The sequence below is a fragment of the Pezoporus wallicus genome, unplaced genomic scaffold, assembly GCF_028554395.1.
Source record: "Pezoporus wallicus isolate ANWC-B61680 ecotype Strahan unplaced genomic scaffold, APGP_CSIRO_Pwel_v1 contig_5069, whole genome shotgun sequence".
NCBI lineage: Eukaryota > Metazoa > Chordata > Aves > Psittaciformes > Psittacidae > Pezoporus > Pezoporus wallicus.
Genome location: NW_026642361.1, coordinates 4,979,462 through 4,991,828, shown reverse-complemented (window position 1 = coordinate 4,991,828; position 12,367 = coordinate 4,979,462). Strand labels below are relative to the sequence as shown.

General features: G+C 42.7%; 1 long non-coding RNA gene across 2 annotated transcripts; it reads right to left on the bottom strand.

The window, feature by feature from the left end:
* Positions 1-305: 305 nt before the first annotated feature.
* Positions 306-11,661, bottom strand: LOC130609960 (uncharacterized). Of its 2 annotated transcripts, none has more exons than XR_008974924.1 (3): positions 11,558-11,661; positions 1,879-2,087; positions 306-653 (listed from the first exon to the last, which is right to left on the bottom strand). It is a non-coding gene; the product is annotated as an uncharacterized LOC130609960 (long non-coding RNA). The 2 variants fall into 2 exon arrangements; XR_008974923.1 differs by lacking the exon at positions 11,558-11,661 and adding an exon at positions 2,190-2,712.
* Between the last annotated feature and the right edge of the window lie 706 nt (positions 11,662-12,367).

Here is a 12,367-nt window from a genome sequence, read left to right as displayed (position 1 = left end):
ATGGTATCTTTCAAGGAGACTATCAAATGATTCAGTAGCATGGATAACTAACTACGGATTTCTCTGCATCCAAGACCAAGTTGTAATAACAGCTTGGGAATAATGATGCTATATTTTTCCATTAAAGAAAGTTTTATTTCTGGAACCTTGACAGATTTTTAGAGTAGCAGAGACTTCTCTTACCACTGAAGCCCACATCTTATAAAGCCAAACTGGTGTCTCCGAAACCACATTATGCATGTTGTAACAATACTCTCCCACAGACGATGAATGCTTAGAACATATTTTTCCATTTGAATCATCCATTCACTTAAAAATAAATTCTCTTATTAAACAAAATACAACCATGCAACAAGCTTTGTAGGTTTGTGTTCCATCTCTCCTCTTCATTAGACTATTAACACTTTGTTACTGTTTCAAATAATTTTCTGATGACTGCATCATTTTTCCTCTTCCCCTCCCATTTTCTTTTCCACATAAAATAAAGCACTTTCCATCCTTGCTTTGTTGCAAGCACACCTAAGTAAAATAAACGACCATGAACTGATCCTGCAGTGGCATAAATGCAAATGCATCTCTGGTGCTCCTTGAAACCAGTGGTCACACAGCTGCACATGAAGTTGCCTGTCTGCATTTCTCTGCTGGATAAAGCCCTTGAAGAGAAACAAAGCCATCATTACAATCCCTGACAGTGATCACTGAAGAAAAGAGTCTCCAAACGAGAAGGTTATGGGGGAGCACGAAAAGCATATGTTCTTTTTGCAAGGCTGGCACTCTTGGTGAGCAACAGTCACTGGTGATACACCTTTTAATGGGCATTATCTGTCCATTTCACAGCCCCAGATAAAAGGTAAACAATAGTCCAAGTTCCAGGAGTGATTAGCTTGGATAATTGTTCTGCTGCTTGCTTTGTGCAATTTACATCTATAAACACACACTGGGGGAATCATTTGCCTAGAGCAGCAGGGCACAGTAATTTCCTATATAATTTTATCCAATTGCTGCAGGAACTCATTTGAGCAATTGTTAATTAATCATTAACAATCATTAACTTCGGGTAGTGATGAGTACTGATCAAGATTTCCATGCTGCATTTTTAATTTCTGAAGGTTCATTGTTAATCAGATTAATAGCATTTTTGTTATTTGAGGAAAAGAAACATTATACATCCTATCCACTGAAAGGAACTGTTAGTAACATCTATGCCTTTAAAATAATTGCACGCCTTCACTCTGGCTGTTGCAATGGTCAGAGGCTTTTTTTTGCTGCATAAATTACTTGAAAATATTTTGCAGTTTAAATTAACAATGCTTTCCCATTGTTCCTGCTGTTCGGAACAACCATGAAAGCAGTGACACCACTCCCACTATTTCCCTCATGGTTAATCTTCTTTGCCTCATACCTCGTGGCTTTGAAATAAAAACAACAAACAGCTATTTGTAATACTTCTAGTGCCACCTTTTTCTCAATGATGTAGCTACTAATAATCTATTTTTCCATTAGTGAACCCTTGTGGCCCATGAGCGCCATGCTTGTAGATGAGGTAGATGTTGCTGCATCAAGACTTTGTGCAGCTCTGCAATAAAGGAACATTTAATTCTAGTTGCCTCTCACCCTGAAGTGACTTTGTGCGTCCCCTTGGAAAGAAGAGAGCAGCACAGCCCACGATGACATGCAGATGGAAACCTTCCCTTAGGATAAAAGGCTGGTCATTGTCCCTGCTCTCCTTCCTTCACACTTTCACCTGTCATCCTTGACAGCAGCTGTGGTGGGAAGGAAAGAGCAAGGAGCTCCCCTCCACCACATCTCCAGTGAGGACCTTCACCCTCTGTAGCCTGTCCAGTCTGCACCAGCCAGACGCTGTACCTCCAGTCTCACCTGGGACTTCAGGTGATCCCCAGGGAGAAATCAGTCTTGGAAAGTGAAAGAATTCCCCTTTCTGAGGTGCAAGGCAAAAGCAGTCCAGAAGCCGAGATGCTTGCAAGTGCTGGGAGGATGAGGCCAACAGGCTCCTTAAACTCCTGGCTCCTGGTTCAGCTCCAGCACCAAGGCCTCAGGCAAGCAACTCCCATATGTGTGCCTTCGCTCTGGCCAGGAAAAATGGGGTAATAATTAACTCACAGGGCTGTGAAGTACTTGAACAAGAAAAAACAGCATATTTGAACAGCACCTCCATCGGCTGAGCCTACCTCTGAGATGACAGAGTGAGCTGCAGTACATTGTCATGCCAGCACTGAGTTTATCAGGGTGTGACCTTCCAGCCTTGGGATGCAGAGATTAGCCACTCCTATCACTGCATTTACTGAGATAAACCGATCACACACCTTAGAGAGAGCTGTAAAGATTAAGGTTGGCAAGTTAAGCCCCTTGATGGTGAAAATGCTTATTGAATGGTGCTAAGGTTTTATCACTGCTGCTTGCCACACAAATACGTGCTATTGCATTTATTATTAGAATATGTTTCCCATATAGCTGCAGATTGTGAGGCCATGAATAGTATCAGGCTGAAATCAGGGTGATCTTATTTCAAGGAATTCCAGAGGAATGAGCAGTAATTTGCCACTAATTGCAAGGAAGCTTTGATAAAAACTCTGAACAGATTCCCAACAGCACATATTTTCCAGAGCCTGCCTGGTAATTTTCAATAAACCCCAAGAACAATATGACCATTAACTCTTATGTTAAATGTCATCCAGATTTGTTCATATCATTCTTCACCACACTGTATCTTTTCTATGGGTGTTTTCATAATTGATCGTGTGTGGCCACATTTGGCCTTGCTCAGTGATACATCCATGGAAAAATGTTAGATGAAGGTCAAATGAGGCCCACAAGGGATGGGTGATTTGACACCTTTCCCATTTGACACTTCTTTAAATAGTACAGAAGTTATCTTCTAGCTTGTGGCTACATTTGTAGACAGATTGTATCTGCACAAAGCTGTTCCCACATAAAGGCTTGTTTGAAGACCCACTGTGGTCTGTGGAGACTTGCACTGATCTACTGAGATTTCCTCTTTGTGATGAGTCTTGCTAAATAAAGTGATATGCTTGTTGAAAGAAACTCCACCTCTTCATGCTTGGGTGGTGTTGCTCATGGTCTAGTGTGAGGTGTCCCTGCCTATGGCAGGGGGGGTGTAACTAGATGATCTTAAGGTCTTTTCCAATCCTAACCATTCTATGATTCTATGCTGTTAAGTGGCTGTAAGTATTCAGAACGTTACCAGCTATTTGTAAGCCTATGCTGAAAGCTTCCCAATTGTAACAATACTGTTTCACTATTGTGAACCATTTTAAAAGGTAGAGGTCCTTTTTCTTAGATCTGTTGCCATATAAAGTTCCACTAGCAGTAATCAATACCAAATGACTTCAGTTACCAACCAAACTGGTGGATGGTTTGCAAAAATGCAATTTGTGATACCTTATGGGAAAGTTCATTCTTCAAATTATCAGGAAATATTGCAAATTCACAATTAGAAAAATCTCTTGAATATTTTGTCGTCATGAAAGATCTGTGTCTATACAGAGCGTTAGTTTAAATTAATATTTCAGCTGGCTTATGTTTAATTTATTCTGTGTAGCTGGCCTGGTTTCGTCCTATTGACAGAGGAGCAGCAAATGTATGAATGTGCTCTGATTCCCTAATTCCCTATTTAATAAAATACATTAAAAAATTAGGAACAAGCTTTAAGCCACATCCCGCTGCGTGGTTAGTTCTTGTAAGATTAGCAGACATTATGGCATCCCAGTCCTAGCTGTGCTGGGATCCCAGCTGCCAGTTGCTGAAAGGCTGGGATCTTCCCTCACATACACATAAGCCATTACAAAGTATAACTGTTGATGTTTTAAGTTGCCTAAATTAGGAGATGTCCTTACATTGCCTAAATTGGGAGATGCTCATGATATTCATCAGGTCAAATCCATTGCTGACATAAAGCCACAGAAAGAAGTGCAACTAACTCTGAAGACCTGTAATGGCCTTCAGTACAAGGCTTCTAATTTCACCATAAAAATATCAGCTGTTATCTTTTTGTGTTTAAATGCCAAAGGAGAGTGTAAATGAGAGATTTTTTACATCACACATTGTTCTTGCTGATCATGTAGGTAAGGGAGTTTTACTGTGCTTTGCTTTAAGGTGTCCACTCCATCTCCTGGCTTTGCTGTGGCCATCACCCTATCCACCAATATGTCAGAGTGAAGGTACCAAAGGGATATTTTAAATGTTTGAGTCTCTTTCTTATAATTATACTCTGATTTGAAAAGCTGAACAATAGCAGATTCTGTTGTATTTTTGCTGAATAATAAGCTGCAGATTATTATTCAATGAAGCTTCCTTGAGAACTTTTGTGGGAAGAAAATGGTTTGTATGCAAGCACTGACACATTGATGGGATGTGTCTATGGGATTGATGGGATGATGGGATTTTTCTATGAATGAGAGTGTAACCATGTATAGCATCATGCTGTACCAAGAGAGGACAGTGTGCTTTTCCTGGGGACAGCAGTTCTCCCTCTGTGTTAAGTTACACAAGCTGGTTTGTGGGGTAGAGCTGAAGAGCCAGGGTGTCTCTCTGGTTTCTGAAAGCTTCTACCCAGAGAGACATTATGGATTTCACTGTGCACTTGAGCATTTTGTTAAATTATAACTCAAGTTTCCTAAAATACCTGAAAATCTGATGTGGGTGCCCTCCACACACTTGATCAAAGATGAGTAGTTTACCCATGGTACCAGACCAACTTAATGTTTGAATACTGGTGTAAATGTTAGCAACTTGTCTTTTTCAATAGAATCATAGGATCATGGAATCACAGAATGGTTTGGGTTGGAAGCGACCTTAAAGATCATCTAGTTCTAACCCCCTGATGGGACACCTTCCACTAGGCCATGTTGTCCAAAGCCCTGTCCAACCTGACCTTGGAAAATCCATTATAGATGGAATTCCAGGGTCAGGCACAAAGTAAAGACAGCGCAAGTAGGATTGTCAGACAAGCCTTGGCAAATGCTGAGCTGAGAGGGGCAGAGCATGTGCATCAGCATTCCATTTGCACTGCAGCCTGTTACTAGACTCTGCCACTGAGGACAAGCATTCAGTGAGGTACTTATTGAACTGGAGAGGTCAAGGTGCAATTACATATTGTTATTTGATCAGCTGTAGTCTAATAATAGGAAAAAACCCCCACCCAATCAAAACCCCATAATAAACCCCACGATGAAACAAAACACTGGTTTTCACCCAGACAAATGCCAAATCTACATTTGAATACTTCTATAGCCAGAAAGCAAGCAATCCAGAAAATGCTTATCCTTTCAAATATTTATGCAAAAATCCCCCATGGATAACTATAGTATCTTCATTTTTTGCTAGTTTATGTCCTTTTGTGTAATAAGATATTTTTAAATTACTCCCTTCTGACAACTTTCTAGAAGAGCTGCAATTTCTTTTCTCCCTCCCTCGTTGTGCTTTGCAAAGTCACATTACACTGCAGCGTTTAAAGCATGGGTAGAATTTGACAGGACTTCATAAAAAATATACTTTTCAAGACCAGAAATAATAAATGCTGAGGAAATTGCTGCTTTTTCTGTTATCGTCCATTAAATCCATGGGAAGGGAAAAAATCCTGCAAAGCTGCTAAAAGATCCACCAGCCCAATCTGTTTTTTAAACACAGAGGAAACTTCAGGAGACTTCAGTGACATGATTTCTGCAAGCAGGATATTTTGAAGCTAATAAAATTTCAGCTGGAAACCACTGTTATAATTTGCAGCTTTATTTATACTTTGCTTCTATTCTGCAAATAAGCTTCCCATATTTTTGTCCTCATATTAGGTGTTCCATTTCAGTCTAGGCAGACGTTTTAAGGCCAAAACCTAAGTCGTTGCTAGATTTATGAATCAGTTTTGCTACAGTAAGCATCTCTAAAAGAAGTGAAACAATCTGATATTTCTGCTATAGGAAACAAGTATCCTTCCATATACTCAAAAGCATCATTATTTTGTTGTTTAATGATAATATTCTGTGCTTTTCCTGATTTATGTGGTTTGGCCCTTCTGAATACCTTCATCTTCCAATTAGCTTCCCTATTACATATATAATTAAAGACAAATCAGATTACGGTGATTAGCATATATTATAAATCATTTTACTAATTTCTGAGGGCATATTCTTACAAGGGATAACATAGAAATTAGAAGGGTAATTAGGCCAAAATTACCCTTGCTAATGAATCTAAGCAGTAGTTTAATCCTCTAACAAAAGACACATTTTGATACTTTGGAGGTTGAAGGTGTGATTCTCAGGAACCAACATTAGGAATAAATCAAGAGCTTCAAGAAGATTTACAAAGATCTCAGCTTCAAGAAGCTTTACAAAGAGCTCAGCTCCAAAACACCTGAACGAATTCTCTGGAAACCTGCTGCCATTGGGTTTAACTGTGGTTGCTTAAGATATTCCATAATGTTGTAGAATCTGAGGGGAGAGGAAATATCTCTCTGTGGGATGTGGCTCTTCCCACTGTTCTTGGAGCTCAGAGGGAGAAAGAAGGAGGTTTAAGGAATCAGTGCCTAGCTTTCCATGTGGTGTGAAGGTATGCTCAAGCAAGAATGATGGCACCTGCCATCAGGGGTCAGTGAGGGCAGGGTGCATGGCCAGGTCCTTATCCTTGGCCTATTGCCCAGGGAGATTTAGTGTTGCAGTGGGCGAGGAGTTGATGCGGGGTCGTGGCCAGAGTGCCAAAGGAAGAAACCCGCAGTGCAGGGATGCCCTGCTCCTGTCTGTCCATGGTTTAAGTGTGGTGGTCCCTCTTCCTTTGTCAGCAAGAAAGTACACTGAATTCAGGAGTAGCTGTTTTAACAGAAGAAAGCACCTCCAGGTGTCAAAGCCCAAGCCCAGTGCTCAGGAAACCCAGCATAATTTGCAGACACAGAATAGGGACACAGCCTTTGAAGGGTGGTTGTCCCAGACCTTTATGTGCACTTGAGTTCTTGACTCTCCTTTGAATTAGGAACCAAGATATGTCTGAGGTCTCATATCTTAGTGTCCCTATCTGTAAGCAGGAAAAAAAACCCAGTACTTTCTACTTCAGGTAAGCTAAGTATGCTGAAGAGGGCAAGGGGTTCAGTGATAGAAATGGAAGGGCGTAAAAGTACTTGAGATCCACCAAATAAGGATTGCCAGAGCTATTGCAGGTGCAGTCCTTCGCTAGGTTCAGACTCATACTGAAGTGGCACTATTCACTAGAGGCTTCCTTTCCCCCCAGTTCTCCACTGGTATAGGTGTCTGTGCTCAGCCTGGAGCAGAGTACTTCTGCCCCTTGTTCTTCATTCTTGGGATGTATGTTTGGAATATCACAATCAAGCTGTTCGTGTTTAATGGCTGTATTTTCTAATGCCAATTGCCTGCTGAAATTTTGAGCCTTTGAGCTGAAGATTTCCAGACCAGGTTTCTGCCCTGGATTAATTCCATTTAAATGTTTAAGTAACAAAGTGCAGCTATTCTTGTAGACAGGGAAAATATTCTCCCTTCATCTGAAGGACAAAAAGAAGAAAGTGATAGATTGTTTTGAACAGCTTCAGTGTCGAAAGGAGTGGGAGCAAGAAAAGACTGAAACACTACAGGAAAATAGTCCTTTGAGAGGCAATGAGCCTTTTTGTGTTCCAGTGAAGCTAGCCAAGGTTTGGGGATAATAGTTTCCATATGCATAACAGGTTTGCACAACTATTTCCCCATATTCTGCTAAAATAAGGCAGTGCTTTGCATGGTGATACCATTCTTTATATACACTAAAATGACTCTCTAGCTGGTGAGGTGGGCTCTACCTCCATCACTGCAACAAGTGAGGGGATGGAAGGAGTGGACAAGCTTTAATGTGCAAAGTTGCCCATTGGAGGTGATGGGTTTTGACCTGTCCAACATCAAGGTACCTTTTCCCTTAAAAAAAAAAAAAGAGTAAGAAAAGACCTGCTATTTAAGCCACTAAGCATGCGTGCATATGTGTGGAGGCTGCTCTAAATGAAACCTGGCTTACCTGACTCCAGCCTATGCGCCTCAAGCTGTCAAGATCAAGGCAATATACAGTATCAGAGAAAATGCATTATACATTTCAAGAGGAGTATTTATGGACTTAGAAATGGAGAGATCTGCAGAGAACAGAACTAAGGCAAAAAGGGGTAAAGCGAGTTTTGGAGGAATTGAGGCATATAAGGGTATTGTAGATGTTTTTCAAGCCTATCTCTAGTACAAGCACAGTGTTGTTTGCAGGCCATGGTCAGTCATCTTGAGAATCCCAAATAGACCGATGGGACTCATTGTAAACTACTGTTTAACAAAAGAAGCAGTTTTCACTGAGTGTCACTGGCAAAACAGTCTTGACTTGGGGAATTTTATTTAATTTTTTGCAACATTAACATAAAACTTTAATTACTGATTTGGACATTTAGGAAAAGAAGACACTTAAACAAACACTTAGAAAACCATCTTTCCTCCCTCAGCTTAAACCAGACACCTCCCAAGCCTCAGCCCCTCCTTGTTTCCACTAGCCCTCTCTCTCAGTCCCTCCCAGATCCTCTGGTGAGGTGATGGGCAGTGCTCATCATGGTCTGTGCCTAAGGGTGTGTTTCAGCTGCTCCTCCTTTTTTACTTGCTCCCCTCTGTCCACCAGCTGCAGGGGTGTCTGCCCTGGTGTGGCTCACACATGGCCACAAACCCTCTGAGGTACCTCGTCTGGCACGGAGCAGCTCCCCCCATGTGTTTCTTCTGCCTCACCTCAGGTATCTCCCACAGCTGTGCCTTCTTCTGTGTCTCCTGTCCCTTTCCTCCACCTGCTGGAGGCAGGTGCTGGGAATGCCCAGGTGGCTGGGGCTCTGCCTCATGCCCAATGCAATGACAGAAATCATGAAACCTGTTATGACAATGGTGAGTAAGAACCAATTTTCCTGGAGAACAGGATCGCCCAGGCACCTCTGCATTAAGGAGTCCTTGGGGCACTGGCTGCTGGTGGATGATGCCAAAGAGAGAACAAGGTACCAAACATGAGCAGTAGGTGCAGAAGAAATGGATGGGAGGTCAGAGCTGAGCGCACAAGTTACTTGATCATGGTTTGGAAAGAGGAGGCACAGTGAGTTGTGTGTCTGAGAGAAGGGTGAGCACCCCTGTGCACACTCCAGGCTGTGGAGGGGCTCAGGCTGGCAGTCCAGCTCCAGGAGCCTGTGGTAAGACATCCAAGCCTGGGAGGTGTGGGGAGGTTAGGTTATACTATGCTCTTCCTTTTGGCTAGCTCAGGTTTCTGTCTCTTACCCTTCAATGTCGGCATAGTCAAGGACTGTAAATCCTTCTCTGGGAGGCAGCCAGGTGAAAGCTGGTCACCGCTGCAGCAGCTCTTTGTGGCTTTAGGTCTGCTTGCCTATTCAAAAGATGCTCCTAGCAGCTCTGCTCCATGCACGATGGGCCACATGTCCAGGTTTTGTGGAAAAGAGATAAATCCCAGCCAGAATTAGGTGGCCTAAGGGGCTATAAATGAAAAAAAGGGAAGCTGGGAGACTCCTGGGGATGTAAAGAAAATTATCTTAAGTAGGTTACTGTCTTATGTCCTGAGCATTAAATGGATGGGTTCCCTTCCATTTTCTCTGGCCATTGCTGCCATTCAGCACCTGTGCTTCCTCTTCAACACAAGGTCTTCCTATGGGCTTGTACAACAGTCTGGTGGCACCGGTGACGTGGTGGTAGCACTTTGGCAGTGACACGAAACAGTTGTAAATCACAGCACAGGCTGAATCCCCAGGGCATCCTCCCTGCTCCCTACACTGAGTGTAAAGCCTGACCACCGAAATTGCTCTTTCCACTTGGAAAAGACCTACGGGCCTGGCCAGCACTAGTGGAGCAAGTAAAGACCTCCCAACACACACGGTCCCCAACATTCCCTACCCCTGCCTGGCTGTGCTGGAAGGGTGCTGTTGTTTGATTGGTGTATCTCTTTGTCCTTGTCATCTGAGGTGGACACCCCTTAGAGGGGTGTCCTCAAACTTAAAATAACTGGACTTTCTCACACTGACATAACCATCACTGCACCACATATTTCATCTTGTTACAACATTAGCTTAACCTCAGGAAGGTTTCTTGTTATGCAAGCCCTAGGAGATAGATAGGCTGATTAAGCTCAAGTGAGTGTAATTTTTATCACCTTGGGAAGAAAGCTTTCCTGCAACATAACATGTAACAATTTATCACACTTTTCTTCCCTGTGGCACTTACAGAATATGTAAGCACAAAGGATTGCAGTCAAATATAGAATTGAAGACACATCAAACTTTAATTAATTTTCTGGAAGAATTTATGTGGAGGAACCAGTGGGAGGTGAGAAGCAGAGCTCATCCCTGTATTTCATTTTCCTCAGCTGCGTATGACGGTAGCTGTCTCTCAGGATGACTCTTTCTTGTAAGCATGCTCAGAAGCAGCTGGAAGCTGGCTAGACTGTGACGGATGGTGCCAAACCTCTATTGTTTTGGCTTAAGATGGGTATTTTGGAGTGGTTTTGCTTTAAAAACAATTATCCTCCAAACTTTCCATTCTCTCTGAGGCGCAGAAAAGTTCCTGGTGAGGCAGGAATCATGGGAAAGGTAGCAATGAAATGAATGTAAATCTACCATTATCCTGACATAGCTTATTTAGGCTGTGAGATGAAAAGACTCAGGAGCATTTCCATGCTTGGGTAAGTATTACCGATGAGGCATTGCTAGAACATCTTGCTGCAGGACAGACCATTCACCAAAGAGCAGGCAGACACTGCTGATTGTGTACGATCACAGCTGGCTGAGAGCTCCATTGAGGCTCACGCTAGACATGCTAGCTGCAATAGGAATGTTGGCTGGGGCAGAAGCATGTGTTTTAATACAGCAGATCCGTGTCAGCAGCAGCCGTAGTGGAGATGCAGTCATGCTAACAAAAAGTGCTTTTGCCAGCACAGCATATACGAAGTATAACAACAACAGAGACTCCCTTTCCAGCTTTTGGCATCTACTTAGGAAACTGAGCTAGAAGCGTCTGCTGTTCCTGTGCAAGCTGAAGAGCTGAGGCGTTGGAGGTGGTATTATCCTCTCTGGATTGGGCATAATATGCCTGGCAGGGGATGGTGGCTACTCTGAGCACAGCCCCAGAAATCCACATTTCCCACTGGTGGAGAAGGTTGCACCTTCAAACCAGGACAGGCTGCAAGTGTAGAAGGAGCTGGTTCCTGCACTGGGAGTTTCATGGGTATGATGCACCAGTGTCTAGTCTCTGACAGCTCAAATCAGGGCTAATCCCCATTATTGATAAGTCCTTATAGACTTCTGCTAAAAACAGTAGATCTTGCTAAAGAGCCACTTTGCAGAAATCACTATCAGCTGGCTCAAGCAGGCTCAACTAACTGGTACTGACAACTTCACACTGAGCACCCTCGAGATCCTGCAAAATGCACCCACATCAGTCTGTTCCCAGAGCCAGCATAGTACAGAATCCAAAGGGATCTTAGACAGATGAGTTTTTTGCATTGCTTGGGAACTAGACACCCTGTAACAACTGCTTACCTTGTTAGCAGCTAGCAGGTGCCAGTGGGAGGGGATTTACATTCACTAGACAAACCAAATTCCAGTGAGGAGATTAAACTTGTAAGAGTCTTATGGAAAATAAACATTCTGGTTAAGAAGAGAAGCTGGAGAACTGGCGCTAAGGATAACCACTGGGTACTTAGACCTCAGCGAAGAGTGTTAATGGATAACTTGTTAATGGATAGCTTATTACTCCAATCACTGAAGGAAACCTCAGAAGTCCATTTGGAAGGAGTTCCAGAAACTCTGTGTGTGTGTAAGATAAGGAAGGAGGCCAACAAACACAGCTCTGTTGAAAGCGCTGGGAGTGATTTAAGAGACAGGAAGAGGATCTGAAAAGCTGTTAAGGCTGCAAAAGAACCTGCTTCCAGGGGTAATAGGATTCTAATTTTCCCAACCTGAGGTGCAGGATACAAGCTGGACAAGAGGGGTTTATTCTTAATGAAAAAGTAACCACTTGAGTAGAAAGGGGCAGAGGCAGAGCCTTTATTTCTGTTATATTGAAGTCATTTTTCTGGCTCCAGCATAGACATTTGTGAAGGAGGAGGATGATAGTGCAGAGCATAACTCCTGCCAGACCTTTTTTTGAGAAGTTCACACACACACTAAAAAATAGGAGCCTGTATCTTTATAGATTATAGCAAAATGTAAGACTGAACTACCTAGACAGAAGGACATTGACACTGCCAGGATACTGATACTTTCAAGTATGGATAAAACTCAGTTCTATGACATAACAACTCCCCCGAGGTTATTGCTGGTCTACAATCAAGTCTTTGCACACTAGGC